This window comes from Heterodontus francisci, chromosome 6 (assembly GCF_036365525.1).
Source record: "Heterodontus francisci isolate sHetFra1 chromosome 6, sHetFra1.hap1, whole genome shotgun sequence".
Taxonomy (NCBI): Eukaryota; Metazoa; Chordata; class Chondrichthyes; order Heterodontiformes; family Heterodontidae; genus Heterodontus; species Heterodontus francisci.
The window spans coordinates 149,943,341-149,959,173 of NC_090376.1; the positions used below are offsets into that span (position 1 = coordinate 149,943,341).

A 15,833-nucleotide genomic window follows, 5' to 3' on the forward strand; every position below is an offset into this window, starting at 1 on the left:
TCCTGAATCCATCCATCCAAAAGTAGTACAGTGAGTGAGTGCACTATGGAATCAAGTTAGGTAACCATTCCGGTAGGTTGGGCCGGGTCGGGTCGGGCGCAGGAAAAAGTGGAGGGACTCGGGCTCGGGTCCGATGTGGTTCTGTCGGGTTCAGGTCTTTATTTCCTGATCTGAGCAGGCCTTTACTGGGAACGGAGCGGACCTGAGGGGAGAACACCGAGAGAGGAGCTGATAAATAGAGCCTGAGGATCGCAGCCTAGACACTTACCTTCTGGGAGCGGAGAGCAGTCCAGGCATGCCGGAGTTTTGAAAAAAGAAGAAAAAAAAGTCAACAGTGACATCTCAGGAAAGCTGCAAGTGATTGGTTGGGTAAGTAACAGCAGTTAGTGCCTGTAAATTGCTTAAAAAAATAAGGGGCAAGTTCTTCTTTGAAAAAAAAATCCTCAAAACCTACTGTATGAGTGATCAGGTTAGTACTACTAAACTGTGCCTTTTTTAAAATTTAGTGTAATTTATTAAGGACTTTTGATTGTAGTCGATAGTGTTTGGAATAGAACAAGGCCTCTAGCATAATTAGTATTTTCAATTAAAGGGAGTAACTAAGTAATCTAAAGGTAAGTCATGGCAGGAGAGCTTGCACCCGTGATATGCTCCTCCTGCGCTATGTGAGAAATCCGATGCGTCTAGTTTCCCTGACGACCATGTGTGCAGGAAGTGTATCCATCTGCACTTTTGGTTACCCGCATTACGGAGCTGAAGCTGCGGGTGGATTCACTGTGGAGCATCTGCAATGCTGAGACTGTTGTGGATAGCACGTTTAGCAAGGTGGTCACACCGCAGGTAAATGCTGCAAAGGCAGGAAGGGAATGGGTGACCACCAGGCAGAGTAGAGGAAAGCAGGTAGTGCAGGAGTCCCCTGTGGCCATCCCCCTCTCTAACAGATATACCGCTTTGGATATTGTTGGGGGAGATGGCTCAGGGGAAAGCAGCAAGAGTCAAGTTCATGGCACCATGGGTGGCTCAGCTGCACAGGAGGGGAGGAAGAAGAGTAGCAGGGCTATAGTGATGGGGGATTCTATCGTAAGGGGTACAGATAGGCCCTGGTGCTAGGGTCAAGGATGTCACGGAGCGGCTGCAGGACATTCTGAAGGGGGAGGGCGAACAGTCAGAGGTCGTGGTACACATTGGTACTGACGACATAGGTGGAAAGAGGGATGAGGTCCTACAGCAAGAATTTAGGGAGCTAGGTAGCAGATTAAACAGCAGGACTTCAAAAGGTTGTAATCTCTGGATTACTCCTGGTGCCACGTGCTAGTGAGTATAGGAATAGGAGGATAGAGCAGATGAATGCGTGACTGAAGAGATGGTGCAGGAGGGAGGGCTTTAGTTTCCTGGATCACTGGGTCTGTTTCTGGCAAAAGTGGGACCTGTATAAGTTGGAGAGGTTGCATCTGAACCGGAATGGGACCAACATCCTTGCTAGGAGGTTTGCTGGTGCTGTTGTTTGGGGGGGGGGGGGGGTTGGGATACAGAGGGGAGGTACAGTAAGGGGTGATGTACAGTCAAATATAGAAGAGAAACTGAGTCAGTCTGGAAGGCAGAGCAAATATAGACCTGTTAAGGCACAAATGAACAATGCAAGCCTTGATTGTATCTATTTTAATGAAAGGAGTGTTAGTAGTAAGGCAGATGAATTCAGGGCATTGATTAACACATGGGAATATGATATTATTGCTTCACAGAGACATGGTTGAGGGAAGGGCAGGACTGGCAGCTCAAAATTCCAGGGTCCAGAATCTTCAGGCGTGACAGGGGAGGGTGTAAAAGAGGAGGTGGCATTGCACTGTTGATCAAGGAATCAATTACTGCAGTAAGGAGTGATGATATCTTAGAAGGATTCTCAAATGAGACCATATGGGTAGAACTTAAAAACAAAAAGGGGGCAATCACTTGGCTGGGAGTGTACTACAGGCCTCCAAACAGTCCAGGAGAGATAGAGGAGCAGATATGTAGGCAAATCTCCAGAGAGGTGTAAAAATAATGGGGTAATAATAGTAGGGGATTTCAACTTCCCCAATATCAACTGGGATAGTCTTAGTGCAAAAGACATAGAGGGGGTGGAATTCTTAAAGTGCATACAGGAGAGCTTTTTGAGCCAGCACATAAAAAGTCCGACCAGAGAAGAGCCAGTACTGGACCTAATTCTCGGGAATGAAGCTAGACAAGTGGCAGAAGTGTCAGTGGGGGAGCATTTTGGGGATAGTGACCGGAATTGAGGGAAGGCCAATCTCGGTATGATAAAACAGGATCAGGCCAAAGTGGACTGGGAGCAGCTACTTGTAGAAAAGTCTACATCAGACCAGTGGGAGTCATTCAAAAAGGAAATAGTGAGAGTTCAGAGCCAACATGTTCCCATAAAGGTGAAGGGTAGGACCAACAAGTCCAGGGAACCCTGGATGTCAAGGGCTATAGAGGATTGGATAAGGAAAAAAAAGGAGGCTTATGGCAGATTCAATGCGCTGAAAACAGCAGAGGCCCAAGGGGTTCCTTAAAAAAACGTAATTAGGAGAGAGATGAGGGGACATGAAAAAACACTGGCAGGCAAGATAAAGGAAACCCCCAGGGCGTTTTATAAGTATATTAAGGGCAAGAGGATAACCAGGGAAAGAGTAGGGCCCATTAGGGACCAAAGTGGCAATCAGTGTCTGGAGCTGGAGGACATAGGTGAGGTTTTAAATGATTACTTTTCATCTGTGTTCACTATGGAGAAGGACGATGTAGGTGTAGAGATCAGGGAGGGGGATTGTGATATACTTGAACATATTAGCATTGAAAGGAAGGGCAAGTATTAGCTGTTTTAGCTGGCTTAAAAGTAGATAAGTCCCCAGGCCCAGATGAGATGTATCCCAGGCTGCTATGTGAGGCAAGGGAGGAGATTGCAGGGGCTCTGACACAAATTTTCAAATCCTCTCTCGCCACAGGAGAGGTACCAGAGGACTGGAGGACAGCGAATGTGGTGCCATTATTCAAGAAGGGTATCAGGGATAAACCAGGTAATTACAGGCCGGTGGGTCTAACATCAGTGGTAGGGAAACTATTGGAAAAAAGTCTGAGGGACAGGCTTAATCTCCACTTGGAGCTTTGTCAGGGGTAGATTGTGTCTAACAAACTTGATTGAATTTTTCGAGGAGGTGACTAGTTATGTAGATGAGGGTAAAGCAGTTGATGTCGTCTACATGGACTTCAGTAAGGCTTTTGATGAGGTACCTCATGGGAGATTGGTTAAGAGGGTAAGAGCCCATGGGATATCAGGGCAATTTGGCAAATTGGATCCAAAATTGGCTTAGTGGCAGGAGGCAGAGGGTGATGGTCGAGGCCTGTGACCAGTGATCTACCGCAGGGATTGGTGCTGAGACCCTTGCTGTTTGTAGTTTTATTTATTTATTTAGAGATACAGCACTGAAACAGGCCCTTCGGCCCACCGAGTCTGTGCTGACCATCAGCCACCCATTTTATACTAATCCTACATTAATCCCATATTCCCTACCACATCCCCACAATTCTCCTGCCACCTACCTATACTAGAGGCAATTTACAAAGGCCAATTTACCTATCAACCTGCAAGTCTTTGGCTGTGGGAGGAAACTCCCGGAGCACCCGACGGAAACCCACGCTGTCACAGGGAGAACTTGCAAACTCCTCACAGGCGTGAATATTGGAGGTATGATCAGTAAGTTCGCAGTTGACACGAAATTTGGTGGTGTCGTAAACAGTGAGGAGGAAAGCCTTAGATTACAGGATGATCTAGACAGGTTGGTAAGATGGGCAGAGCAGTGGCAAATGGAATTTAATTCTGAGAAGTGTGAGGTGATGCATTTTGGGAGGACTAACAAGGCAAGGGAATATACAATGGATGATAGGACCCTAGGAAGTACAGAGGGTCAGAGGGACCTTGGTGCACTTGTCCATAGATCACTGAAGGCAGCAGCACAGGTAGATAAGGTGGTTAGGAAGGCATATGTGATACTTGCCTTTATTAACTGAGGCATAGAATATGAGAGCGGGGAGGGTATGATGGAATTGTGTAAAACGCTAGTTAGGCCACAGCTGGAGTACTGTGTACAAGTCTGGTCACCGCATTATAGTAAGGATGTGATTGCACTGGAGAGGATGCAGAGGAGATTCACCACGATGTTACCTGGGCTGAAGCATTTCAGCTGTGAAGAGAGACTGGATAGGCGAGGGTTGTTTTCCTTAAAGCAGAGAAGGCTGAGGGGGCCCTGAGGGTGGTTGGAATCTGGAACACATTACCTGAAGGGGTGGTAGAGGCAGGAACCCTCACAACATTTAAGAAGTATTTAGATGAGCACTTGAAATGCCGTAGCATGCTAGGCTACGGGCCAAGTGCTAGAAAATGGGATTAAAATAGAAAATAGAAAAAAAAAGGAGCAGGTGTAGCCCTTCGAACCTGCTCAGCCATTCATTATAATCATGGCTGATTATCCAACTCGGTAACCTGTTACCGCTTTCGCCCCATACCCTCTGATCCCTTTAAACCCAAGAGCTATATCTAACTCCTTCTTGAAAACATACAATGTTTTGGCCTCAACTGCTTTCTGTGGTAACGAATTCCACAGGTTCACCATTCTCTGGGTGAAGATATTTTTCCTCATCTCAGTCCTGAAAGGTTTACCCCTTATCCTTAGACTATGACCCCTGGTTCTGGACTCCCCCACCATCGGGAACATCTTTCCTGCATCTACCCTGTCAAGTCCTGTTAGAATTTTATAAGTTTCTATGAGATCCCCCCCTCACTCTTCTGAACTCCAGCTAATATAATCCTAACCGACTCAATCTCTCCTCATATGTCAGTCCCGCCATCCCAGGAATCAGTCTGGTAAACCTTCGCTGCACTCTCTCAATAGCAAGAACATCCTCAGATAAGGAGACCAAAGCTGCGCACAATATTCCAGGTGTGGCCTCACCAAGGCCCTGTATAATTGCAGCAAACATCCCTGCTCCTGTACTCGAATCCTCTCGCTATGAAGTTCAACATACAATTTGCCTCTTTTACCGCCTGTTGCACCTGCATGCTTACCTTCAGCGACTGTTGTACGAGAACACCCAGGTTTCGTTGCATATTCCCCTCTCTCAGTTTGTAGCCATTCAGGTAATAATCTGCCTTCCTGTTTTTGCTACCAAAGTGGATAACCTCACATTTATCCACATTATACTGCATCTGCTATGCATTTGCCCACACATTAACTTGTCCAAACCACCCTGAAGCCTCTCTGCATCCTCCTCACAACTCACCCTCCCACCCAGTTTTGTGTCATCTGCAAATTTGGAGATATTACATTTAGTTCCCTCATCTAAATCATTAATGTATATTGTGAATAGCTGGTGTCCTAGCACTGATCCCTGCAGTACCCCACTAGTCACTGCCTGCCATTCGGAAAAAGACCCGTTTATTCCTACTCTTTGTTTCCTGTCTGCCAACCAATTTTCTATCCATCGCAATACATTACCCCCAATCCCTTGCGCTTGAATTTTGCACAATAATCTCTTATGTGGGACTTTTGTCGAAAGCGTTCTGAAAGTCCAAATAAACCACATCCACTGGCTCCCCCTCATCAACTTTGCTAGTTACATCCTCGAATAGGTAGGTGCTTGATGGCCGGCACAGACATGATGGGCCGAAGGGCCTGTTTCTGTGCTGTATTACTCTGTGACTCTGAGGAGACCAAAACCGTATGTAGTACCCTAGGTGTGGTCCCACCAACACCCTATACAGTTATAGCAAGACATCCCTACTTCTGTACTCCATCGCCCTTGCAATAAAGACCAATATTCCTTACTACCTGTTGGACCTGCATGCTAAATTTTTGGGTTTCATATGCGAGGACATCCAGATCTCTCTGTACCACAGAATTCTGTTGTCTTTCTCCATTTCAATAATAATCAGATGTTTTATCCTTCCTCCAAAGTGGGCGTTTTCCCAAATTATACTCCATCAGTCAAATTTCAGTCTATTCACTTAACCTATCTGTATCCCCTTTCAGCCTCTTTGTGTCATCACAACTTGCTTTCCCACTTATTTTTGTATCGTCAGCAAATTTGGCGATAATACACTCGGGCCCTACATTCAAGTCATTAACGTAGATTGTAAATAGTTCCGGCCCCAGCACTGATCCCTGTGGCACTCCACTAGTTACAGTTTGCCAACCTGAAAATGACCCATTTATCCCGTTTCTCTGTTTCCTGTCAGTTAGCCAGACCTCTATCCATGTAATATATTGCCCCCAACCACCGTGAGGTCTCATGAGTCATCTTTTATGTGGCAGCTTATTGAATTGCTTTTGGAAATCTAAATATTCTCTAACTATTGGTTCCCCTTTATCAACCCTGCTTGTTACATCCACAAAGAACTCTACCAAATTTGTCAAACATGATTTCCCTTTCATAAAATCATGAAACTCTGCTTGATTGTATTATGATTTTCTCAACGTCCTGCTATGACTTCCTTAGTGGTGGGTTCCAGCTTTTTCCCAATGGCAGATGTTGGGCTAACTGCCCCAAGGTTGACTGCTTTCTGTCTCCCTCCTTTCTTGAGTAGGAGTGTTAGATTTGTGGTTTTCCAATCCGCTGGAACCTTTCCAGAATCTAGGCAATTTTGGAAGATTACTGTCAATGCATTCAATATCTCTGCAACCAGTTCTTTTAAGACCCTAGGGTGCAGGCCATCGGGTCCAAGGGACTTGTCAGCCTTTGTCAGTCCCATTAGTTTTCCTAGTACTTGTTCTCTCATGACAGTGATTGTTTCAAGTTCCTCCCTTTTTCCCCTTGATTTTTTTTCTTGTTGTTGGGATGCCACTTGATTATGTTCATGAAGCAGTGGAAATTGTTTTTGGAGCTCAGCAGACTCAGCCAGCCATGCAGCGGATCCACAAAGGGTAATCTGAAAATTTTTTGCATTTAATTTCATCTGTCATATGTCTGCCCATTTCACCAGTCTATGTCCTCCTGAATTCTGTCACAATCCTCCTCATTCTTTACAATATTTCTTAGTTTTGAGTCATCTGCAAACTGAAATTATGCCTTGTATACCCAAGTCCAGGTCAAAAATGTATATAAAAAGTCCATTCGTCCTAATTCCAGTCCCTGGGGAAGACCACTCCCTTCAGTTTAAAAAACCAATTGTTCAAAACTACTTGCTGTTTTTTGTCCCATAACGAATTTTGTGCTCACACTGACGCCGTCCCTTTTAATCCCATGAGCTTTAATTTTGCTAACAAGTCTATAATGTGGTAATTTGTCAAACACCTTTTGAAAGTTCGTATACCCACCAATGCCACTACCCTCAATGCTCTCTGCTACATTGTCAGATAACTCAAATTAAGTCAGTCCAAACAGGATTTGCCTTTACAGATATGCGCTGACTTTCATTTATTAGCCTATACTTTTTCCAAATGCCAATTTTGTCCTGAATTAATATCTCCAGAAGTTTCCCTTCCACCGATGTTAGGCTGACTGGCCTAAATTGATTAGTTCCTAAGTTGTTCAAGTACTTTGCAATAGTTGCCTTCAGCAAGTTTAAGATGTTTCACTGGGCACTGTTATGCTGTTGTATGGCCATAAAATGCTGAAAGGCTTTGACAGACACATTCTTTGTAACTTTCAACCCATGTCTCAGCATTGAGTATTTTAATTAGTACTTGGATATTAGATTAGATTAGAGATACAGCACTGAAACAGGCCCTTCGGCCCACCGAGTCTGTGCCGAACATCAACCACCCATTTATACTAATCCTACACTAATCCCATATTCCTACCAAACATCCCCACCTGTCCCTATATTTCCCTACCACCTACCTATACTAGTGACAATTTTTATAATGGCCAATTTACCTATCAACCTACAAGTCTTTTGGCTTGTGGGAGGAAACCGGAGCACCCGGAGAAAACCCACGCAGACACAGGGAGAACTTGCAAACTCCACACAGGCAGTACCCGGAATCGAACCCGGGTCCCTGGAGCTGTGAGGCTGCAGTGCTAACCACTGCGCCACTGTGCCGCCCAGAGTTATCTTCAGAAGAGATGCCAAGTCTCATCATAATTCAGTCAGACTTCTGAATTTTGGGTAATGCTTGTAAATTTCAGCATAGATTCATTGGGCCAGAGTAATTCCGCTTCAGATAATTTAAATCACATATTTCTTGTGATGAGATTTTCATAGCATATTTAGATAATGTGTTGTCTGGCAGGCTGCCAGATCAGGAATCTTTCAATTCAAATTTTTATAGCTTTAAAATCGATCACTTTCATTTATATTCATTGCTGAACTTCCAATTTACTACTATATTTCAGCAGCTTATATCAATATACAATATCCCATATTACAGAAGCACTTGATTCATGATGAATAAAAGCAAAATACTACAGATGCTGGAAATCTGAAACGAAAACGGAAAATGCATGAAATGCTCAGGAGGTCTGGCAGCATTTGTGGAGAGAGAAACAGAGTTAATGTTTCAGGTCTGAGTATTTCCAGCATTTTATGATTCATGTTGAAGATGCACTGCAAGCATAAAAACTGTCGTGTGATGTGTCTTGTAATTTAGTGCATAAAATACATTTTTGGAGATATTAAGCCTCATCCCTTCTCTCTCCACCATTATTGAAGATTTTTTTATCTTCTATTTGACCCCTGAGATAATCTAAGCACAGATTCAAAGTTAGTAGCTTGTGATCCATGTTTTTGAATCATTCTGTGTTTGATGTGCCTTTTCTGGATGGGTATGTAATTTGCAGCCTTTTTAGGCCCTCAAACATTACTGGAAGAAGTTAGTTTGCCTATACAGCATTTTGATAAGCTATCATTCTGAACTGGGGGCTGAATTTTATCCGGGCGCTGCGCTCCGTGGCAGTGCCCTTTAAACTCAGCGGGGTGCCTGCATTTAGTGGCCGCTGCAGAGCCCCCGTGGTATTATGCTCAGGGGCTCATTAGCATCACTGCGCCGAGCTGCCCCCTCCTCCCCACCCCACACACCCAATATTACGTGGGAAGAGGGGGGACATTCGGGACGCCCCAGCACCTGTTTCCCCACGGCTGTCAAAGAATACTTACCTGACTGCTGAAGAGTGGGGCTGCTGTCAATCTGGCAGCAAAGCAGAAAGTGCTGCAGAAACACAGCAGGTCAGGCAGCATCTGTTCAAGTTCACAGACCTAAAAGTTAACTCTGCTTCTCTTTTGACAGATGCTGCTTGACGTGCTGAGTTATCCCAGCATTTTCTGCTTTGCTGCCATATACTTACCCTGCTGTGTCCCAGTGTCCTGTGAAGATGCGATCATCTTCTTCCACTCAAGTGTAACATTGCTCCTTGTAGGCGTGCCGCACTGAATAATCTTAATTTTGCATATTCCAGGACATGAGACTTAAATACACCCGAAAAGGTATTACAGAGATTTACCGAGAACACATTGACACAAATGGGAATGCACGGGTGTCACAGCAATGTAAATACGTCTTTCACTAAATGCTCCTCACCAACCTGTGTGAATGATGTGTGCCAGCATGTAGTGCCAATGTCACATCCCTTTGCACCATTGGCCCTTCAGGAGAGCCAACGTATGCAATAACGTCATTGCCATGCCACCATTACTCCTGAGCGTCTCCACAGATGCAGTGACATGGGCATTGGCTCAGTCAACTGCTGCCTCTAATGGTTTACACAGGGATGCTGCAGATGTGGACTGGTGCAGAGCAGGTGAGTGAGGATGATGTGTGGCTTGCAGAGCTCATGTCAGTTCCTATGGAGCAGACAGCTTTTGTCTGTTAAACCACTTCCACACATCCCTAGCTCACTGCTAGCTGTGCATGCAGAGCCTGGGTGCCATCTGCCCTCCCATGCATCTTTCATATTGTAGATCCTAAGCATCCTCATAGTCCGAGGAGGAATCCATCTCTCATCATGCCAGGCCTGGCCCCTACTGGGTGCGTAGTTGTGCAGAGCAGCAAAGAATTGAGCTGGCCTTTTCAGCCCGTAGTACAGGGCATCACCCTATCATCCAGGCATTCGAAGCTCTCTTTCAGCATGCTGATCTCCTGCTCAATGGTTGCTCTTGTAACTCAGTGGCTGGCGTGTATCTCTCCTCTTCAGCAGTGGTGGGGGTCTCTCACTGGTGTTGGGAGCCATGTCTGCAAGGGATAGCCCATATCTCTAAGAAGCCACCCCTCCATCTGAGCCAGTTCAGTGAACAGCGGTGGCAGCTGGGACTCTGGTGCAGGTCCCAGGTGTCATGACAGCTGCCTGAGAAGCGGTCACAGATTTACATGAAGTGATCACATACCAACTTCATCGAAATTGAGAGGATTCTTTTAATGGTGACGTGTGCAAGTGGTAGCCTGGCAGGAGGCCTGATGGCCACAGGAGTGCAGTCTATGAACTTTACCACCTATGGTTCTCTGGCAAGGGTGCCAAAACCGATGCCCTCTGGGCCTGGCTGTGAGAGTCCATCCTGCAGCAGACATACTGGCCCTCCGGTGCAGGGCATCGATGACCTCCCTGATGCAGCAGTGCACTGCTTACTGTGTGACTGCACAAAGGTCTCTGCTGGGCCCCTAAAAAGCTGCATAGGCATTAAGCTTGAGAACCACTGCTACTATGAGGACCAAAGGCATAGGATGCCCACCAAAGCCCATGTGCTGCAGGTTATCTTTGAGCAGGGCACAGAGACGTGTCACCACCCTCTGTATATGCTAAGACCTCTGACACTGGTGCACTGTCTTCGATGGCATGTCACTTGGGGCCTTTAGATGCATGGCAATGGTAATGGCGAGCTCTCCTTGGAGGCTGCTGCGCATGACCGGGGGCTCTACATGGATCACACCTGTCTGTTGGTTTTGCCTCTGGCGCTTAAGGATCCTCAGGAGCAGAGAATCACACAATGTAGGATGAGCCATACCTATTTCCGTGTGATAAATAAAGTTGAACCCTTCATGTATTCGAAGTTCGTAACAGGGCTGGGGTTGGTGTTGACAGGTACATCAGTTGCTTTCATAGATCAACTATGTAGCGTGCCATGGCATTGCCCATCTTGGCCAACACTGGACCACATCAAGATCCTACCAGCTGAATCGATTGCCCCCACCATTCATATAACCTTAATGCTCTTACCCTTTCTGGCACCCTCCCCACACACAGGGTGACTAGAGTGCCATTGCGCCTTCACAACACAAATAAACGCAGAGCATAGAATGTTTACGGAGTGAGGGTACACTCCCTTCATGCCTGCAGAGCTTTCCCTCCAGTAATCCCAGACCCCCTCCCTCCCCCCTTCCAGAATGCAGAGTGATACCCCTGAATAACAGAACTTACCTTCGCTGGTGACACCCTCTGCCTCTGAGGCTTTTCAAATCATGAACGTGACGGCTACCCGTTCAGCAAAAAATCCGGAAGTGTCCATGGAGAAGCAGCGGGCTACATAATCTGCAGAGGTAAGTACTGTTTAACGTATTCTAATTGGGGTGCTGCCGCCATGCGGCACTTGGGGGAAGGGGGGCGCCCACCGAGGTCCCCCCGCTGTCGGTCATTTGTGGTGGGCCCTTCTCAACGTTGCAGGTTGAGCCGGCCTCTCCCCGCAAAATTTTACCGACCCCGGGCCGCGGCACAGGCACCAGTAAAATTCAGCCCGAGGTCATGAGCTGCTAAGCACATGCATGTCTCTGCCTTGCATTTAGCGACAGTTTGATAACAAATCACCACGCATTTTGGCAAACCAGCTAATTGTGCGATGTCAACATTGCTGAAGTCTGGGAGCAAAGAGCTTATGTATTTGACAGTATAAGGCAGAACTCAAAGCAAAAAAGAAAGAAATCAGAAGAAAGAAAAAGTAAATGATTAGCTTTCAGTATTAAAATTGAGTAAAGAAGTGAGCCAATGAGCAGATGACAATACTGAAACATGCTATGTTAAATGTTCAGATGAAGAATACATTTTCTATTAGTCAGAATGTGTTGCATGAGTGAGAAATTCTTTTACATAGAAGCAATCACCTGAATGTAAGCGATGATTTAGGTGGAGTAACTGGTCCCTAGTGTTACCAATAGGAATGTTATGCAACCCAATCTGAAATGAATTTTGCTCATACATTTTTTTAAATCTTTGGAATTTTTGCAGATGCATCAACAACCATTTCAATGATTACTCTAATTGAGTGTAAATATATTGGTGCAGTTTAAAATAATGTACCAAATATCAGTCCTTCTGGGATGCAAAGTTTGCTTAAATGTTGTTTATGTGAAGATCAAAAACAAAGCATTGAAAGGAAAGTACGAGTTTGATATTTGGATTTTCCCAAAATTATGAATTTTGTGTAGCAGTCCAGCTTTTCCATTGTTTTCTATGAATGTACTAAAACCTAGATCTTTATTGTGGGAATTAAAACTATGAAGCACCAGATTTGTCAAAGAGGATTAGACATGGATCATAGTAAAAGGGTAGTTGCCAGGTACGAGGGTGACATCTATTCTTCTAAGAACAAATTTCCTTGGGCTTACATAATGTTTTGTGTGAGTGAATGTTTGGATGTTTTAGAGACTTATGAAACTTGCATATCTCTGGAGACTGTTTGCTCTTTAATATGGACCTTTGGATTCTTATTCACTCTCTAATTTTGTGTGATCAGTTTGTTTTTTAATATTGTAACTAAATGTGCTTGTTCAAGAATGTGTACTTGATCATGTGCTAATACCATGTGCATTGTTATTTTGGATGTAGATTTATTATTAGCCATGTTTTCTTTTGCATTAACTATAAAAATTATGACATCTCATTGTGTTAATATTAACTAAACTTATGAAAAATATTATACAAAGTAACATTATTAAATCCATTGCATCTTGTGCTATAATTTGAATAACGACTACTATTATTCCTGTAGATCATAATTTCTTTGTTTGCAGTTGATCTGCACAAGATAATATAGTAAAACTTAAAATTTAATGGATTAAAATATATCTATTTACCACCAATGCCAAAAGTTGTAAAGCAAGTAGATGGATCCTCTTGTTTACTCAGCTAGACCTGGACTGCTTTACTGTTACGTTTGATAACGTGAAATCCAATTTGTTGAATGTGCATGTGCATACTATACCTCATATCTACCCCATCCATAATGTAGGATTCAGTTCTCAGTGGTGCTGAAATAATTAATGCAACACTCCATGGAAATGCAAAATGAAAACCATGCTAATTACAATTTTTTTTTCCCCTGACACATAGGAAATTTTAACCCATTGTGGGCCTTTAAAATTAAGCTATCCTTCTTCTCCCCCCCCCCCCCCCCATTCTCAGTGGACTCCTGCGGGCTACTGTTTCGGCTCCTCGCTGCAGTTTGGTGGCTGCCAGACTTAGATGGGAAACTCATAGATTAATGCAAATTGATGTCTCAGTACATCATTGGAACCCTGATTATATTTTAACTGGGGGGGGGGGGGGGAAATCATTGCAAATCAGAACTGTTGGAAACGTAATTTTTTTAACGATAGTTTTAGTAAGCATTCAAACAGTAAACAGTTTTAACCTTTAGACTTCAATCCATGAATTTAAATTGTATTATTTCTAACATTTTTAGACTTCTGTGATAGTGAAAATTTAATGAAACCATCAGCCAAGGAAAAAGTCTGACAAGCCAGCAGGTTTAGTTTAGTTTAGTTTAGAGATACAGCACTGAAACAGGCCCTTCGGCCCACCGAGTCTGTGCCGACCATCAACCACCCATTTATACTAATCCTACACTAATCCCATATTCCTACCACATCCCCACCTGTCCCTATATTTCCCTACCACCTACCTATACTTGGGGCAATTGCTAATGGCCAATTTACCTATTAACCTGCAAGTCTTTGGCTTGTGGGAGGAAACCGGAGCACCCGGAGGAAACCCACGCAGACACAGGGAGAACCTGCAAACTCCACACAGGCAGTACCCAGAATTGAACCTGGGTCGCTGGAGCTGTGAGGCTGTGGTGCTAACCACTGCGCCACTGTTTGCAGAAAGCCTTGACAGCTTAAAGTGTGAATCGCATATTGAAAAAATGATTAAAGTAAAAAAGTAAAGGAAGATGCAATTAACCATGAAAAATGTCAGAGAAGAAGAGCTAGAGCCACAACAAATAGTTCTTTTCAGTAGGATTCTTGAATTATAAGTGGGTGAACTCAGTGAACCCTTTAAAAATTAAAGATGACTAAATATTTCTTCGAAAATAGTTACTATAAAAGCCATTGGTATAATTTACATCTGTCATTGCAAAATCATAATCCCAGATTCACAAGCTATCAAATATGCATACAAGTATAACGTGTTTTATTAATTTTATTTCAAATTAAATTTTGATTACTATGCTGTCTTCCTCAGCACCACCTCTAGAGATGATATTGATCATCTTAAAAGTAAGTTTGAATGGAATTGAAAGGGATTTGTTTCTGTTTGGCTTTTCCTTTCTCAACATGTTTCAACATTCCTTTGTGGAGAAAGTGCATCTGGCTGTATAGTAAAATTAAAGCACGATACTGCAGTTGCTGGAAATCTGAAATAAAAACAAAAGAACTGGAAATATTCAGCAGGTCTGGCAGCATTTATGGAGAGAGAAACAGGGTTAACATTTCAGGTCGATGACCTTTTATCAGACTGTAGAGTGTGCGATTTAAACTTGAATGGACTTGATAATGCTCTTGTTCTATTATCAAAGAGCAGTCAGTTATATTGGCTGCTAGCTGTGACCCCTCGAGACTTATGAGACTTCATATCAGCAACATGCATAAACGGTACTTTGCAGTCTGTAACCATAATTTGGGGTTGGGCACTGTTGTCCAGTAGAATTTGCTGAGTAGCCACAGGTGTGGAGAAGCATCACTTAGCAGAGAACAAGCATGTCCTTGTTTCCTGTTGAGGAGTGCAAGAAGTCTGTGAGAAACAAAGAAAGAAAAGACTTGTATTTATATAATGCCTTTCATAACGTGAGGATGCACCAAGGTACTTCACAGCCAATGAAGGGCTTTTGAATTATACTAATTGTTGTAATGTCGGAAACTTGGCAGCCAATTTGCACACAAGGTCCCAGTGATGTTGGTTGAGGGATAAATATTGACCAGAAGATTGGGGAGAATTCCTCTTCAAAATAGTGCTATGGGATTTTTTTTACATCTGCCTGAGAGTGAAAATGTCGCTTCTATCAGCACTGCAATAGTGTATCAGCCAAGATTTTGTGCTCACGTGGGTCTTGAACACGCAACCTTCTGACTCAGAGGCTAGAATGCTGTCACTGAGCCACAAGTGACACTAATGATTTGCTCTAGGTGGGGAAGTAGAGAATTATTAAAATAAATGCAATCTTGTTCTTAATCTTCAAATGATGTTGAGTGTCATATCTGGCTGGCCTTATTCCAGTAAATGGTTAGATTCAGTTTCCGAGCTAGACACTTTCTGTGTTTCAGTTTGTGCTGGCCAACAGGGAAGGTCTGTTTGAAACTGGAGCTTATTTTAGCATACGACATGAGGCTCTGTTTTAATATCTGTGGTTTTATTATTTCACGTTTCATGTCGTTCATTCATCTGCTTTGCTTAAATAAATCTTCTGTTGATTTAGAGCCTGAGGGCAGTATTTTACCGGTCCCTGTGGCAGCAGGACGGAGGTGGGGGTACTGATAAGAGGCCATGGGACCGCTTCGGGACAGCTCCCCAATGTCATGTCACCACCGAGCAATTTTACCAGATATGGGTGATGCAGCGGGTCAGTGGCTGCCAGATCGGCGGCAGGCGGGTAATTAAGA

At 44.0% G+C, this 15,833-nt stretch overlaps 1 protein-coding gene across 1 annotated transcript in view; it reads left to right on the forward strand.

Moving 5' to 3' along the window:
* The window catches only part of gpc5a (glypican 5a), a 1,436,107-nt gene that overhangs the window by 146,226 nt on the left and 1,274,048 nt on the right, over positions 1–15,833 (forward strand). The window lies entirely within an intron of this gene.